General features: G+C 45.5%; 1 protein-coding gene across 1 annotated transcript in view; it reads left to right on the top strand.

Annotated features, from left to right (window-relative positions):
* WDR41 (WD repeat domain 41) overlaps positions 1 to 16,471 on the top strand; it is a 71,867-nt gene that overhangs the window by 15,615 nt on the left and 39,781 nt on the right. The gene's annotated exons all lie outside the window — the stretch shown is intronic.

The following is a 16,471-nucleotide window of genomic DNA, read 5'->3' as shown; positions in this document are numbered from 1 at the left end:
CGATGACGACATTATTAGCGTCACCATACCGCTTCTCTGCCTTCTAAAATGGTCTCTGCTCAGAAAACAAACATGATGCATTGCAGGCGGAGCGCGATGAGTTTCAGCAAGAAACAGTAGTGGGTGTGGGTGATGATAACACACAGCCCAGCCTCGTCTCATCACAACGTGCAGTGGAGGACTATGACGAGGAGGAGGATGAAGACATGGAGCAACTCTCTGGCCAAATTGAGGATATGACATGCAGTCATATCCTCGGTTCAGCGTGGCTGGCCAGAGGACAGGGTAGATGATGAGGAGGAGGAGGACAGCATGTTCAGTCATCGTGTCGGTCAGGATACTGAAGTGATGGCTGTTAAGAGTCTGGCACACATGGCTGACTTTATGGTAAGCTGCCTGTCTCGTGACCCTCGCGTTAAGAACATCTTGGCCGACAATCATTACTGGTTGGTAACACTGTTAGACCCACGCTAAAAGGAGAACTTTATGTCTCTTATTCCCGAGGCGGAGAGGTCAGGCAAAATGCAGCAGTTCCAGAAGGCCATAGTCACGGAAGTAGGCAAAGCATTCCCCTCACAAAACGCTAGCGGCATAGGTCATGAATCAGTGGACAACCGAGGCGTACAGCCGAGAGAGGCACAAGTCCAATCCGCCAGAGGTAGGGGAACAGTCTTTAAGATGTGTGACAGTTTTCTCAGCCCCTCACGTACCACAGCCCCTGAGGTGCGGGGTAGTGCCACAAGAAATCCTAAGTTTGCCCAGATGCTGAAGGAGTACCTTGCAGATCGAACAACTGTACTCCGACATTCCTCTGTGCCTTACAATTATTGGGTATCCAAGCTGGACACGTGGCATGAATTGGCTCTCTACGCCTTGGAAGGCCTGGCCTGCCCTGCTGCTAGCGTTTTGTCAGAGCGTGTTTTTAGTGCCGCAGGTGGAATCATTACAGATAAACGCACCCGCCTGTCAACTGAAAATGCTGACAAGCTGACTCTGATCAAGATGAACAAGGGTTGGATTGGGCCAGACTTCACCACACCACCAGCAAATGAGAGCGGAATTTAAAGTTTGCCATGTACCTCCACTCACCCATGGGTACACACTTCTGGAGTTTGGCTAATCGCTGGACTGCTCCTCCTTCTCCTCATGCGCCACCATGATGATGACCGTTACAAATTGCAATACTTAGGCCTTTGTTTCAGGTATACCCCCAGTGGTAAATTTTTTCGCCCATTCTTTGCAGAATGGACATTACAACGACAGGAGACCCACTCCTTTGCAATGGGAACAATGTTTTGAGGCCCTCATGCACGTCTCTATCCAGGGACAACGTGGAGCCTGACGCTGCCACCGACTGCCACACACGTGCTGTTTTTAAATGCAAGCACGGACGCAATAAGAACCTAACTGGTTTTTAGGAGCGACAATTACTGAGAAGTCTGACACTATCAGACACTGCTGACTGACGTGTATTATACACTAGACTTGTGCGTTATATAATAGTTTGTGCAAAACGCGCACCTGTACCCTGCCACCGACTGCCACACACGTGCTGTTTTTAAATGCAAGCACGGACGCAATAAGAACCTAACTGGTTTTTAGGAGCGACAATTACTGAGAAGTCTGACACTATCAGACACTGCTGACTGACGTGTATTATACACTAGACTTGTGCGTTATATAATAGTTTGTGCAAAACGCGCACCTGTACCCTGCCACCGACTGCCACACACGTGCTGTTTTTAAATGCAAGCACGGACGCAATAAGAACATAACTGGTTTTTAGGAGCGACAATTACTGAGAAGTCTGACACTATCAGACACTGCTGACTGACGTGTATTATACACTAGACTTGTGCGTTATATAATAGTTTGTGCAAAACGCGCACCTGTACCCTGCCACCGACTGCCACACACGTGCTGTTTTTAAATGCAAGCACGGACGCAATAAGAACATAACTGGTTTTTAGGAGCGACAATTACTGAGAAGTCTGACACTATCAGACACTGCTGACTGACGTGTATTATACACTAGACTTGTGCGTTATATAATAGTTTGTGCAAAACGCGCACCTGTACCCTGCCACCGACTGCCACACACGTGCTGTTTTTAAATGCAAGCACGGACGCAATAAGAACATAACTGGTTTTTAGGAGCGACAATTACTGAGAAGTCTGACACTATCAGACACTGCTGACTGACGTGTATTATACACTAGACTTGTGCGTTATATAATAGTTTGTGCAAAACGCGCACCTGTACCCTGCCACCGACTGCCACACACGTGCTGTTTTTAAATGCAAGCACGGACGCAATAAGAACATAACTGGTTTTTAGGAGCGACAATTACTGAGAAGTCTGACACTATCAGACACTGCTGACTGACGTGTATTATACACTAGACTTGTGCGTTATATAATAGTTTGTGCAAAACGCGCACCTGTACCCTGCCACCGACTGCCACACACGTGCTGTTTTTAAATGCAAGCACGGACGCAATAAGAACATAACTGGTTTTTAGGAGCGACAATTACTGAGAAGTCTGACACTATCAGACACTGCTGACTGACGTGTATTATACACTAGACTTGTGCGTTATATAATAGTTTGTGCAAAACGCGCACCTGTACCCTGCCACCGACTGCCACACACGTGCTGTTTTTAAATGCAAGCACGGACGCAATAAGAACATAACTGGTTTTTAGGAGCGACAATTACTGAGAAGTCTGACACTATCAGACACTGCTGACTGACGTGTATTATACACTAGACTTGTGCGTTATATAATAGTTTGTGCAAAACGCGCACCTGTACCCTGCCACCGACTGCCACACACGTGCTGTTTTTAAATGCAAGCACGGACGCAATAAGAACATAACTGGTTTTTAGGAGCGACAATTACTGAGAAGTCTGACACTATCAGACACTGCTGACTGACGTGTATTATACACTAGACTTGTGCGTTATATAATAGTTTGTGCAAAACGCGCACCTGTACCCTGCCACCGACTGCCACACACGTGCTGTTTTTAAATGCAAGCACGGACGCAATAAGAACCTAACTGGTTTTTAGGAGCGACAATTACTGAGAAGTCTGACACTATCAGACACTGCTGACTGACGTGTATTATACACTAGACTTGTGCGTTATATAATAGTTTGTGCAAAACGCGCACCTGTACCCTGCCACCGACTGCCACACACGTGCTGTTTTTAAATGCAAGCACGGACGCAATAAGAACCTAACTGGTTTTTAGGAGCGACAATTACTGAGAAGTCTGACACTATCAGACACTGCTGACTGACGTGTATTATACACTAGACTTGTGCGTTATATAATAGTTTGTGCAAAACGCGCACCTGTACCCTGCCACCGACTGCCACACACGTGCTGTTTTTAAATGCAAGCACGGACGCAATAAGAACATAACTGGTTTTTAGGAGCGACAATTACTGAGAAGTCTGACACTATCAGACACTGCTGACTGACGTGTATTATACACTAGACTTGTGCGTTATATAATAGTTTGTGCAAAACGCGCACCTGTACCCTGCCACCGACTGCCACACACGTGCTGTTTTTAAATGCAAGCACGGACGCAATAAGAACATAACTGGTTTTTAGGAGCGACAATTACTGAGAAGTCTGACACTATCAGACACTGCTGACTGACGTGTATTATACACTAGACTTGTGCGTTATATAATAGTTTGTGCAAAACGCGCACCTGTACCCTGCCACCGACTGCCACACACGTGCTGTTTTTAAATGCAAGCACGGACGCAATAAGAACATAACTGGTTTTTAGGAGCGACAATTACTGAGAAGTCTGACACTATCTGGACTGTTTTACACTGTGTACACCAGCCCCAGATATGATGAAGGCTGGTATACGGTCACCACTAGGAATGGCTATATATACCCTGCCTGCCTGCCTGTATACTGCTACAATAGTCCTGACAAGGACTCTTCTGGTCACTAGCCTGTATTCCGACCTGGCTATACCCTGCCTGTATATAGCAACAATAGTCCTGAGAAGGACTCTGCTACTGTACTCCGACCTGGCTATACCCTGCCTGCCTGTATACAACTAGAATAGTCCTGAGAAGGACTTCTGGTCACACTGTTTGCAGCCCTGCTCCGGAACTAACTATAAAGGGCCGCAAAGCTTTCCCTGAATCAGCGACACTCTCCCTACACTCACTGTCAGAATAGCTGTGAGCAGAGCACAGCGCGCCGGCCTATATAAAGGCTCGGTGACGCTGTGCAGGCCGGCCAATCACTGCAATTCCACAACTAACAGGGCTGTGGCATTGCAGTGGTCTGCCAGCCAATCCCTGCATGAGGGCTGGCTCTCAAAAGAGCGCCAACATGCAGAAATGAAGACCACGAGTAAAGCACGAGTATCGCGAGATTACTCGGTCCCCGCCGAGCAGCCCGAGTACAGTGATACTCGTGCGAGTACCGAGTAGTGACAAGCATGCTCGCTCATCACTACTCTCTACTTAAAGATTTCAGCTGGTTTCATGACTTTTCACTCCTTTTTATGCACCTCTTTCTTAATATGTCCAACACTTTTTCCTGTGTCATTCCTCATTATTATAAATCACTAAATTTATGGACAGCTATGGTTTTATTTCTTTGCGGATTGGATGAGTTGTTACCAATATCTCATGAGAAATCTATGTCAATAGCTCTTTTAGAAAAATATTTTATTTGAAACTTGGTGACGTGTTAAATTCTTATTTCACCTGCTGTATGAGATGTGTTTAGCAATATAACGCAACTTATGTTGTCAAAATTGATGACGGACCTGCTGAAACTCTTACGTAATTGCACTCTTAAGGGGCCTTTACATGGAGCGACATCAGTAGCGATGGCATCCGCCCCCGTCGTTTGTGCGTCACAGGCAAATCGCTATCCGTGGCGCACAATCTCGCTTGTCTGTGCCACACGTACAGCCCTCCTTATCGACGTCGCTGTGGGCAGTGAACAACCTCCCCTGAAAGGGGGAGGTTCGTTTGGCGTCACAGCGACGTCACAGAGCGGGCCACCCATAGAAGCGGAGGGTTGGAGAGCAGCCGCATCTCCGTCACTCCCACCTCCGGTGCTCATTGAGGACATAGGTTCGCTGTAGTTCGTCGTTCCCAGGGTGTCACACGTAGCAATTTCTGCCTCAGAAACGACCAACAACATGCATCCTCAAAAACCAACGATTTTTTGAAAATGAACGACATGTCAACGATGGACGGTTTGGTGAGTATTTTCCATCGTGAACGGCCGCTCGTTGGTGTCACATGCAACGACGTCACTAACGATGCCGGATGTGCGTTATGGAATCCGTGACCCCGGCGATATATTGTTAGATACGTCGTTGCGTGTAACGGGGCCTTTAGGTTTTCAGGTAGTTGAGGTTTCTTGACATCCTATGACATCAAGTGATACTGTGGGCATTGCTATTGTGCCCACACAGTGATCGGTGGTAGGAGGGCTGTAATGCATTTCAGTAACACCTCCCGGGGTCAGGAAAAAATGATCATTGACGTGAAAGTAAAACTCTGAGATTCTGAATGGGAAAGTCGGTGACTTAGAACTATTGAATGGGGATATTCCTTGTATGGAACAAGAGATGTAAGTGATGGCTTTAGAATTGTTTGCTGCAGATGCTGTTGTATTTGATGTTCATAGGTGTCTGATATAAAGTTACTTGGGAGGGGTAGCTACTCTTTTCCCTGCCGCCCATGACAGCACCACCTGAGAGATAGGTTCCGCCCACATCAGGACAGGAAACCCACTGATAAAAAGGCGGTACCTCTCCTCCACATCAGTACGTCAACCATCAGGGAGGCACCAGATCCCCTTCTCTTCTGACTCTGACTCTGCGCATCTTCCAGCTGGCCGAACAACATCTCTCCTCCTTAACTGCTCTTCATATCAAGGGGACGGAAAACGAGGAGGCAGACTTCCTCAGCCGGCACTGTCTCAGTCAGGGGTCCTTAGACCCGGAGGTCTTTCGCAAGATCACGCTTCTATGGGGTGTCCCTGTTCTCGACCTGTTCGCTACCAAGGCGAATCGGAAAGTGGACAGGTTCTGCTCTCTCAACCCCCGAGACGATCCTGTTGCCCTCGATGCGTTCCAGATGTCTTGGTCTTACGGCCTCCTGTACGCGTTTCCTCCTCTGATCCTGTTGCCTTCGGTTCTCCGGAAAGTCCGGGACGACAGGGCGGAGGTTATTCTCATCGCCCCCTTCTGGCCGAAGCGGGCGTGGTTCTACTGGCTGCGGACACTGTCTCTGGGGGATCCTTGGGTTCTCCCGGACGCCCCTCATCTCCTTTCCCAGGGCCCAGTCCGTCACCCCCCCGACCCGGCTCTCCATTTGACGGCCTGGCGTTTGAGCGGCGGCTGCTAACTCGACGGGGTTTTTCCTCTGGCTTAATAGACACTCTTCTTCGCAGTAGGAAAGCGGTCACCACGGCCATTTACGGGAGGGTCTGGAAGCATTTTCTCCTTCAGTCCGGGGCTCGGGCAGAGGACACCCCTCCTATCTCGGCTATTCTAGAATTCCTCCAGAAGGGGTTGGAATTGGGGCTCTCCACCAGTACGCTGAAGGTGCAGGTATCAGCCTTAGCGGCACTGTTTAATTGTAGTCTGGCACAGAATGAGTGGATTTGCAGGTTCATTAAATCTAAGTCCAGGTCTGTACCTGTTCCGGCTCCCAGGGTTCCCCCATGGGACCTCAATTTAGTGTTGGATGCCCTCACAGGGCCGCCGTTTGAACCCTTAGGGGAAGTCCCTCTCAAACTGTTGTCACTTAAGGTTTTTCTCCTCGTCGCACTCACCTCGGCCAGGCGGGTGGGGGATCTCCAAGCCTTGTCCGTAGTTCACCCTTATACCCAGATTCTGGATGATAGGGTAGTGTTGCGGACTGATCCCTTCTACCTGCCTAAGGTTTCTAAACCCTTTCATCGGTCCCAAGAAATCGTGCTTCCTTCCCTCTGTGACCCCACCCCTCATAACGAGAAGGATTCTAGGTTGCACACGTTGGATGTCCGGAGGGCCTTAATCACGTACCTGGATAGGACTAGGGAATGGAGGAAGTCTCAGGTCCTGTTTGTCACTTTTCAGGGGCATTCCAGGGGGCATGGGGCTTCTAAGGCTACCTTGGCCAGATGGGTCAGGGATGCCATCGGTTTGGCATACTCTGCTAAAGACACCACTCCTCCTCAGGGCATAAGGGCGCACTCCACTAGAGCAGTGTCTACGTCTTGGGCAGAGAGGGCGGATGCCTCTATTGACCAGATCTGTCGGGCGGCTCCTTGGTCGTCTTCTGGTACTTTCTTTCGGCACTATAGGCTGGACTTCTCCTCCACAACTGACCTTTCCTTTGGTGAGACGGGTCTTACAGGCGGTGGTCCCTCCCTAAGGTGGTGGTCTATATAAATCTCTCAGGTGGTGCTGTCATGGGCGGCAGGGAAAAATCTTAATTACTCACCGGTAATGGGATTTTCAATAGCCCATGACAGCACCCTTAGTCCCCCCCCCCCTATTCACTGGTTGTGGGCACCCTTCGTGGAGTGTTAGAGTTATTGGTGTTTTTCCTTGGGTAATGGTATGATTAATCTGTTTTTTGTGTTTTGTTGGTCCTCTCTGGCTCTGAAAACCTACTGATGTGGAGGAGAGGTACCGCCTTTTTATCAGTGGGTTTCCTGTCCTGATGTGGGCGGAACCTATCTCTCAGGTGGTGCTGTCATGGGCTATTGAAAATCCCATTACCGGTGAGTAATTAAGATTTTTTAAATAATCAACTGAAAAAACAATTTTGGACTAAATCCAAATTGATATTAATTATAAACATGATTTGTCACTAAAAACAGGTTACAGCACACATAGATTAGTTTACTTCAATATATTCCAAATTCAGAAGCACCTAAAGTATTTTAAGTAGTAAAAATAAACAAAAATGTTAGTGATAGAAATATAGTATATAAATATAATCATAGAAAAAAGTGTCATAGTGCAACAATTCTCAATTACATCTAAAAGGGTAAGAGGGTAGAATGCTAACTGCTTAATATATATATACACTCCACTTTTGACTTTTAGGATTGCTACTTCCAATAGGTGGTACTAGAGTTCGTCTCTTTCTTTCCTGAAGAGACAATTTGAATAATATAATAGTATTTATTAATTTATATAGCGCTATTAATTCCACAGCGCTTTACATACATTAGTAACACTGTCCCCATTGGGGCTCACAATCTAAGGTCCCTATCAGTATATTTTTGAATTGTGGGAGGAAACCGGAAACCCACGGGAACAACATAGAAACCCCTTGTAGATGTTGTCCTTGGTGGGATTTGAACCGAGGACCCCAGCGCTGCAAGACTGCAGTGCTAACCACTGAGTCACCATGCATAATTATATCACAGAGGTATAAGGTGCTCGGTGCTTGTAAATATTAGGAGATCAACATGTCATTTAGTCTTCATGCTGTGGAATATTATAGCATTGTTCTAGGTACATTATACATAAATTATGTTTGCATAGCTATTCATGAAAGCAGAACATGAGGTAAAAAAATGGATAATATTGAATAACAGACCTTGTGCCAAATGTAGTCCTTTGTGCTAGACACCCCAACAGGCGTTTCACCCTTTCTTTGTCAGGGAACTTGTCATAGGGGAGGACCTTTTTTTTTTTTTGTGTTGTACTCTATTTTTTAGTGCCAAATCATTGTTATAATTAGTATCATTTTAATATGTGTAAATAATAAAAATTTACATTTTTAATCAAATTGAAATATTTTATGACTCGTTCCTTTTGGATTTAGTCCTAAATTGCCTTTTGAATTGATTATAATTACTGAGTGCTATCTTTTTATTTACTGGTGGATTTTAAATGATGTTCTTACATATATTTTAGCCCCCTTTCAGTACTGTTCACTTGTAAAGTGCTGCGGAGTAAGTTATATAAATTTATTATTAATAAATATTATTATTATTATTATTCTGTTGATCTATAGGGGTCCAACATCTAAGACCCCCACAACCATTGATCCATTGATGAAATCCAGGGGCAGAAGTGCATAATTTAGGCTAAAGTGTGTACAAAGTATTATACATCCCATAGACTCTGCTCACACTGCTGAGCGATTCTGCCTCTTCAGGAAACTGATGGGGGCTAATGGCGTGGACCCCAAATGATCAACACTACTAATCAGAAGCTAAAACATATCATATTATTTAACCCCTAATGTTCCTTTTGTGACCTCTGTCTGCCGAATAGTTAAATTACTTGTATTTTCATCTTTCTGGCTTCGAGAAGTTTTATTTTTCCAGAATATACAATAATTATAGAAAGCGGAGACAGGACGCACTACCCACCCTGTATCACCGTAACCTCCTTATCGACCGCATCACACACTTGGAGATGGATTTTAGGAAACATATCCATCTTTCTAAGCAGCAAATCCAATAAGAGCCAATTCACTACACCAGGTTATCGCCGTACCCTTGACAAATGGGGACTTTGACAAACAAAAATAAGCTTCTTTTTTTTTTTTCTTTCTTTTCATTTTGTGAAAACTGCAGATTTAGTGTTGAGAATTGCTGTTTTTCAGAAGAAAAAGCAATTACAAAGGCTTTAAAGATCAATAGAAATGATGCCGGTGTCCAAAAGAAAATGCAAAATATGGAGACTTGCCTTCTTGCAGCTCTCACCTGTCAATCCAGGAGTAAACTAGGAAATCGATAGCCAGGAGAGAAGGCATTAGGAGGTGTAGTTACAGCAAGCAATGTATATCATCAGCACGGCTTCTGCTTTTAATAGGAGCAGAAAGGGGATATAATAAAAGCAATCCTATTCCCTGAGGACGCCAGGGAAAGAAAATTAAATGCCTTACTGAGCCTTAACCATTGCACCCAATACCTGTCTAATCAGATAAAAATGACCTGGAATAGGGGTCACAGATAATAAATTCATAGTATCACTTTACCAGGCTCAAGAATTTGGAAAACTGTACACAGATGTGAAAGCAAAGCAACTTTCAGCCCATTATATTGTGTTAAACACTTCATGTGCCTGAAATAAAGCTTCAGCTGTCCGGCACGTTAATAAAATGATGGCTCTGTGCTGTAGAACAGATTTTGTGAAGAACCTGCATTGTTCAGGACTGGATCATTTACCATAATAAATTTTACATGGTTTCTTTTATTTATTTCTGTATAAATAATATTTTCCACCATTGCGCTATTCTGCAGGGTTATTGGATTAGCCGTGGTCCATAGAGAGAATACATTCAGTACCATATCAGCACAATCCATCATTGAAGGCCTGTTCCTCCTTATAAGTTTGGGAACTTCTGATCCTAGATCCCTAAATTTCCAAGAAGTTCAGAAGAATGAGTGTTATACGAATGAGACAAGTATGAGCGTGTGACTGGGTTAAGATAAGTATCCAGTCTTCAGAATAGGTGATTATGAAGGTCATGCTGTCCAAATGCTACAATCTTAGAGCATTATGCCGTGATCATGAAGAGTTAAGGGTGCTTTACACGCTGCAACATCGCTAGCGATCTCGTTAGCGATGTGACACGCGAGATCGCAAATGCGATCTGCCGAGGTCGCACATGTGACCGGCGCTATAGAACCCGACCTATGTGTGATCTCTGCAGATTGCATCTGCGATCTCACGTGTCACATCGCTACAGAGATCGCTAGCAATGTCGCAGCGTGTAAAGCACCCTTTAACTTTGTGAAAAACAACATACTGGAGAATTTTGAAATGTAATCAGTAACAAACAAACCTTGGGTTGTTATGTTGTAATTAGTAACAAACAACCTTGAAGCACTGTCCTATGATCATAAAACTTAACTCTGTGAAAAATCTACATACTGCGCAACTGCAAGATACTGATGATCTGGCTTAAACATACTGCGCAGCCGTGATGGAGGAGGATGTGGGAGGTGTGTATAAAAAGGGGGGGCCCTTCTCAGTGAATTAGGGACGTTCCAGAAGGTATAGTGGACGCACTTCTTCTGTGATGATATGACCATAGTATTCTCCTTCTCGCTGACACTGAGGTGTCTCCGGTTGAGAAGTGATACTTGGTAATGTATTGATGCTTATTTCTCTAAATACTATGATTTACATTAATTGAATCAATAGGACAGGGTAATATTGTTTCTGCCATTCCATAACTGAACATTATCCTGATGCAATCTTAATAAATTGTTACATTATTGTTTTACCATAAAACTGTATTCAGTGTATATTAGTGTGTGCTACGTAATTAAGGGCGTATCCACCCTGTCACTTTGACGTGGTAAGACAATGAGCAATCTCTAAAATATGCTGTAAGATGGCTACCGGCTTTAAGTAGAAGGAGGGGGGTACGTAAGATGGTTACTGGACGAGTCCTCAAATGGGAGATATTTATTATTGAGGTTGGAAGCCACGTTTATGTAAGACCGTAACCAGGCTTTAGTACCTATAGGTATGAGAGAGTTAATAGTGCTAGTCAGGGCCGGGTTTACGAGCAGTCGGAGAGATGGGTGGGACTGGTTGCTCACATATCCCCACCCTTGGGCATTACCATCAACCCAATGAAATGTGCCTTGGGGATGAAAGAAGCCAAATATTTGTGCCATGTCGTAGGCAGGGGTGTGGTAAAACATCAGATAAAGAAGATAGAGACAATACAGATCTGGTCACACCCACTCTGGAAGACAGGTTAGATCGTTTCTGGGTCTTGTGGGATACTACCATCTGTTCATCCCTAATTTCGCCATGATTGCTGCAGTCCTGATCGACCTCCTTAAAGGTACAAAGTCAGCCACGGTTAAGTAGTCACCAGAGGCCGAGGGTGCATTTCAGGAACTAAAGTTCCAAAGATGCGTGAGACATTGGGTTGGCTGCTGTCATGTCACAGGAGATAAATGGGAAGAAGAACCCCGTCATCTATCTGAATAGGAAGTTATCGTCATGTGAGGGGAACAGCTTTCTTATAGATAAAGAGGGTTTGTCCATCAACTGGGCACTTGAAACCTTAAGATATTACCTAATGGGCCAGGAGTTTAAGCTAATCTCAGACCATGCCACACTGAGATAGATTAGGGAAAAGAAAAGAAATAATGCTTGAATTACCAGATGGTTTTTAGCACGTCATGAAGAGCATAAGCTCAGAAGACTATATGGCAACGCTGTGCTCTGTCGACGGACCACTGTTTGATGACAGAAGGCGCCAAGCCCCCTGATTTTGGACAGGAGGGTGGGGATGCAAGATGCCCACCAGACAGGACCTCGATTGGGAGATATGTATTATCGAGGTTGATAGCCTCTGTGATGTAAGCTCGGAAGCAGACTCCAGGACGTATAGTATTGAGAGAGTTAATTAATATGGCGTGTCAGGGCTGGGTTTCCGAGCAGTCAGAGAGATGGGTGGGACTGGCTGCTTACATATCTCTACCCTGGGGTGTCTTACAGTAGGTAAAATGAAGACTAGTTGTCTCATTCAGAGTCTGTGTGTGGAGGTGTGCAGACCTCCAGTGTTGTTTGTCCTTTCTAAGTAATAGGAGCTGGTCCTTGACCTGAGAGGACGAATCCGCACTATTGTATGAACTATTTTATTCATGGTTTCCCTTTGTCCCCAAAAACTGTGTTTTTGATTTGTTATACTGAGTGGTTTTCGAGTGTAAATAAACCAACTCTGTTGTTTTACTGAATGTGTTTCCTATGTCTACGTCAAAACGCAGTCGAGTGAATAGAAACGCTACAGTGCTTACAGCAGAAAAGAAAATGGGTAAATGAGGAATACAAGCTTTTTTAAAAGGTTGCACAGAATTAAAAAAAAATATACTGTTTCATACTGACAAATGGGAACAATTATTTTATAACCAGCACCAGTGTTCTGGAGGAAAAGAGTCGCAGATTTTGGCACGTTTTTTTTTTTTCTTGGTACTTTTGATGATTTTGTGTCATTCTGGCCAAGAAAAAGTAGATGGGTATTAAGGCCCCGTTACACACAACAACGTATCTAATTATATATCGCCGGGGTCACGGATTCCGTGACGCACATCCGGCATCGTTAGCGGCGTCGTTGCGTGTGACACCAAAGAGCGGCCATTAACGATGGAAAATACTCACCAAATCGTCTATCGTTGACACGTCGTTTATTTTCATAAAATCGTTGGTTGTTGAGGACGGAGGTTGTTCGTTGTTCCTGCGGCAGCACACATCGCTACGTGTGACACCGCAGAAACGACGAACATCACCGTACCTGCGGCCGCCCACAATGAGGAAGGAAGGAGGTGGGCGTGATCTTCCGCCCGCTCATCTCCGCCCCTCCGCTTCTATTGGGCGGCCACTTAGTGACGCCGCACGAACTGCCCCCCTTAGAAAGGAGGCGGTTCGCCGGCCACAGCGACGTTGCTAGGCAGGTAAGTCCGTGTGACTGGTCCTAACGATGTGCTCCACAGGCAGTGATTTGCCCATGGCGTACAACTGACGGGGGCGGATGCTTTCACCAGCGATATCCCTAGCGATGTCGCTGCGTGTAAAGCCCCCTTTAGGCTATGTACACACATGGTGTTTTTTTGCATTTTTTTTCATGTGTTTTTTTCCTTGCTTATTTTAATGAATAATTACAATTTTTCAGATTTTGTTGCTGAAAAAAGAAGCAGCATGTTGATTGTTTGTGCATTTCTATAATCCCCTGCAATGCTTTATCACTACAGTGGATTATATTGCAGAACTTTGCCTGACACACCGTGCATACATCATGGTGTGTAAGGCTCTCCGTAGCTCAGTAACCGGGGTCGTTATGGTGACAACCCAGGGTTACCATGGCAGCGATCGGATCCCTGTGATCGCATTACAGGGACCCGATCGCCAGGGAGAGGTAAGAGATTCCTCCCCCTGCCTCCTGCATGCTGCGATTGTGCTGATTGCAGCATTTAGAAGGTTAAACAGACAGGAGGGGCGTGATCACCGCTCCGGGCAGTGAGAGCCATTTCCCGGCTGTAACATCAGCCGGAGACCTGGCAGCAATTGCACGGGTACAGCACCTGAACCCCCTAGATCACCATGACTAAAGAAAGGCACAAAAAGAAGCAGGAAAAAACACATATGAAAAAAAAAAATGTGCAAACACAAAAAATGCACATTTCTCCCGCTGCAATTTTTTTTTTTGCCAAAACATGCTTTTTTATGTCCAGAAAAGAAGCAACATGGGCACATAGCCTTATTGGGAGTGGGTGACAAAATAACTATAATTTTCTTCCAGGTATTAGCGTAAAATACAGATTAAGATTTTTGCCAGTTATGCTTTTCTCTCGCTCTGACAGTGAAAAGACCTCTGCATTTTAAAGAAGCACTCCCATCAAAATTTTTAGACCTTAAAGGGAACCTGTCAACAGAAATTTTGCTTTAAACCTAAAAGTTTCCCCCTCTGCAGCTCCTGGGCTGCATTCTAGCACGGTTCCTGTACTTTTTGTGGCCCCTTATGAACCAAATTAAAGGGGTGGTTCACCGCTGTTCCCCGTCCAGTGATGTACCCGTCCAATGCTGCCACGTCACATCCGTGCAGCCGGCTACATTCTGAGCCCATCTGCTCCCTGCTCCTCCTCCCTCACAGCACGTCTCTTGCTTGCAGCGTTCTGCGAGGAGGGAGGGGGGAGCAGGAGACGCGCCGTGCTAGGAGGGAGGAGGAGGAGGGGGGAGCAAATGGGCTGTGACAGCAGTGAAACACCGCTCATAGCTCAGAGTCTGGAAGACTGTAGCCGGCTGCACGGATGTGACGTGGCAGCATTGGACGGGTACGTCACTGGACGGGGAACAGCGGTCTGCAATAGCGCCTCTCACAGGCACTATTGACAACACAAGGTATTTGAGAGAAACATTGTTTCTCAATATAATATCGATCTAGACAATAATAAATATGGGTGAACCACCCCTTTAAATACTTTATAAACTTGTACCTTTTGCTATGTAAATTTTGTAAATCGTCCATGGGGGCGGGCTCTCTAATGACCATTGCTGTTCCTCCAGCAGATTTACGCCACCCCCCCAACGCTGAATTTCATATCTCAGGACGCCGCCCCTTGGCGCCCGTGGTCCCGCGCATGCAGTGTGCGACTGTAGCGGGACTGTGCACTGTGTGCACGTGTGACCGCTGGTGACGTTTTGCGCAGGCACGAGGTTATGGGCGGCGCTGTGAGTGTCATCACCAAGTGCCGCCCATAACCTCGTGACCGCACTTTCCCCTCTTCCTCCAGCGTTCTGCGCAAGCGCTTGCTGGCCAGATGACCCGACGTCACCTCTTTCCCATCTTGCCCTGCTACTGGAGGCAGTGGGGGAAAGCGCGTCCACGAGATTATGGGCGGGCACTTGCGATGCAATCACAGCGCCGCCCATAATCTCACACACACGTCACCAGCGATCCTGGCGTGGGCGGCACCTCGGGCGCAGTGGGCGGCGTCCTGATGGATGAAATGGAGCGTGGGGGGACGGCGTCAATCTGCTGCAGGAACAGCAACGGTCAGCAGAGAGCCCGCCCCCATGGACAATTTACAAAATTTACATAGCAAAAGGTGCAAGTTTATAAAGTATTTAATTTGCTTTAAAAAGGGCCACAAAAAGTACAGGAACCTTGCTAGAATGCAGCCGAGGAGCTGCAGAGGGGGAAACTTTTAGGTTTCAAGCTAAATTTCTGATGACAGGTTCCCTTTAATCTTTTCTAAATATGTACAGTATATCACAAAAGTGAGTAAATCATTTTCCATTTTTGTAAATATTTTATTATATCTTTGAATAGGACAACACTGAAGATCTGACACTTTGATACAATGTACAGTTTTGTAAACTTGGTGCCATTTAAACCTTTGACAACATAAGTAGTATAAGTACATTACAATACTTACTGATTGCCGTCTTGCCTGGTTTCCACCATCGCTCCTGTCCTGTTCGAGGTCACTTGAGTGCTCCTCAGCTTTGCTGGCTCACACAGGATCTGCTCTATGGGGAGGTGCTACTTTCACCTTAATAGGCCATAATTAAGAACTGACTGCTCGTAACTTGTTGACGCTTATTTCATTTGGATGTCAGGAATATATATGACCAGACATTAAAAAAAATAAAAATCATCTCCGTGTGTGCTGGGCTGAACCTTCACTAGTTTCTGGCTGCTGGCTTGCTTGTTTGCTGGGTCTGTGCCCCTCCAGAAGACATCACTTGCAGATGGAGGGAGCGAAAGTGCTATGTAAACTCACATGCATATCTAGGAGGAATTAGGAGATAAAATTTATACTCTGAAAGGATCTTTAATAAGTGTGTCGCTTTTTACCTGGTACTCTTTCCTTCCATTTTAAAGGGGAATTTGCAATTTTGGTTTTGCAATCTAATTTACCAACGCTATATCACCGAGAAGGATTTGTTGAGCAGGTATGGTTTGTAGAAAAACGTAAGGTATAAC

Source organism: Anomaloglossus baeobatrachus, chromosome 1 (genome assembly GCF_048569485.1).
Source record: "Anomaloglossus baeobatrachus isolate aAnoBae1 chromosome 1, aAnoBae1.hap1, whole genome shotgun sequence".
Classification (NCBI taxonomy): domain Eukaryota; kingdom Metazoa; phylum Chordata; class Amphibia; order Anura; family Aromobatidae; genus Anomaloglossus; species Anomaloglossus baeobatrachus.
Note: the sequence above shows the minus strand (reverse complement) of the source record. Positions and strands in the feature narration are given on the sequence as shown.